The sequence below is a fragment of the Vanacampus margaritifer genome, chromosome 6 (assembly GCF_051991255.1).
Source record: "Vanacampus margaritifer isolate UIUO_Vmar chromosome 6, RoL_Vmar_1.0, whole genome shotgun sequence".
Taxonomy (NCBI): Eukaryota; Metazoa; Chordata; class Actinopteri; order Syngnathiformes; family Syngnathidae; genus Vanacampus; species Vanacampus margaritifer.
The window spans coordinates 3,995,473-3,997,799 of NC_135437.1; positions in this window are offsets into that span (position 1 = coordinate 3,995,473).

The following is a 2,327-nucleotide window of genomic DNA, read 5'->3' on the forward strand; positions in this document are numbered from 1 at the left end:
GTTTATCAAATAAAATTGTCTCATCAAAATCATGTTTCCAAAATAAGGAGAAACCTGGATAGATGTGGACCATAATGAATTGTGATAATTTACCCTAGAATTGCTTTATATATGGACAATACCAGAACAAATGGACTGTTTCTCCTGATTCTTCACCGAAGCTGCAATTAACATCAAGATCTTTCTTAAATTACATTTCAGCATTCGTTGGGTAAAATCTATGCACCATTTTACGTGCATTTTCTTGAGGGTGTGGAGACATGTATTGCTGAAAATACAATTGCAAATTAAGCTGTTCTTATTTTTACTGTTGTCTGTAAAACATTTTTTTCCAATAAAGGTTTCAGTAATATCCATTATTCGATACATAGGATGAGTGTCTTTTCCAAAGGACGTTCTGTAAAGTGCAACAATACTTCATTATTGAAGGATATAAGGACAGTACGAAATTGAGGGACAGAGGGAGTATAGAATGAAAATGGAAGGAAGGAAAAATTAAATGAGGGAACAAAAACAATGATGGTATGGAACAAAGGACAAATGAAAGTAACAAAGGAAGAAAAGAGGGAAGGAAAAAGGATAGTATTAAGAATAAAGAAAGGGAGAAAGGATAGAAGGAAGAGAGGCAGTAAAGAAGGAAGGATTGAGGGAAGGACAAGATGAGGTAAGCAAGACTGAAAGAAAGGGAGTGAGGAAGGACTGCAGGATAGATAAGCAGGATGAAAGGAAGAAATAATGGAAGGAACAAACCACAAAACAAGGGACAAAAATAAAGATAGTATTTAAGGAAGGAAGAAAACGGAAGGAAGGAAGAATGGAAAGACAAACTGAAGGAAGGAAACAAAAATTATATGGCAGAAAGGTAAGAAAAGATGAGGGAGGAAAGGAAACCCTATTTTGAACCCTATCTCTTGAATGCCGCTGCTACTGCATAAAAGGTTTTACTTTGGACACGTGTGGATATTATTGCAGATGGGAATTTGTGTGGTGCGATGTGTCACAGTGTTCTGGGATAGTTTAAGTCATGTTGCAATGTTGAAGGAGGAGCATTGTAATGAAACATGACAACAAAACAACTTTCTAAAGGACCCATTTGGCCATTTTCAGCAATAAAAATCCACATTTTGTCTAGAATTTATTTGATAACGTTATTATTTTTCATGTACCATTTATACCTTTAAAAACCCATTTTGACACTTGCTGTCGATTGAAAATGACATCACAGGTGTTCAGAGCTCAAGAAACGACTAATAACGGCTCACCTGTTTTCTGGGTTTGGTCATGTGAGCACACGTGATGCCATTTTCAGTCAACAGCAAGTGGCAAAGTGCATTTTTAAAACTATTAATTGTGCATTAAATTAATTCTGGACAAAATATAACATTCTTACTGCTTCAAATAGCGAAATGAGTCAAGTATCCCTTTAAAGTGTAACATATGCCTACTTTGGCCAACTAAATCTTGCATACATACGCATACCTTTACCTTCATGCCTTCACTCCTCAATATCTACTTCTGGGTTTCAAATTATGGAGCTCAGTATTTCCTTTTACAAAAATAAAATTGCTTCATTTTTGGGGGGTTGATAGTGAATGGGAGACTATAAGTTGTTCAAATACTGTCCTCCCGAAGAGAAATATGGCAGAAGTGGTCATATTTTAGCAATACATGTACAAATGTTTCTCAGTATGATGCTGAAGACGATTAGAATGTTTTATAATTAATACAATTATTTTTTTTTAATTTGTATTGAATACAAATTGTAGTTGAACAAAATTTTGTGGTCAGTGAATTTAATACCGTTACTGATGCTGTTGTTTTAGAAGTATATTACTAACATATATATTGTGCATTTTAAATTTTAAACCCATAATTATATTGTAGTACAAGTGTGTGTGTTTACTTTAGTGACTTCAAAACAAGTTGAACCTTGTAAAATTGCAATGCAGCGAGACGTCACATGATTCTACTGAGGTGTGCGACATCCATTTTGACCTCAAATAGTGCTTTTGCCCCTTATAGCTGCAGGTGTACAGTATACTAGGATTGATCACGTGTTGCATATTTATGCAGTATTTGTTTTAAGCTGTTTACTTCATATTGTGTTCACTAGAGCATTCAACATGAATGGAAGTTGTATTTACCGCATCCCTTTTCTTGCAGGTGTTTCCAACCGTTCTTGATTAAAAAGTTACATGATGACGCTCAAGTAATTTATGACTTCTGTTGAAGCGTACTTTGCGGTGCCGTCTGCTCACTACTGCAAACACGCATGCAACTCAGGAAACAAATGTTTGTGAAAAGGAAGCGAGGCAAGTAAGCTGATG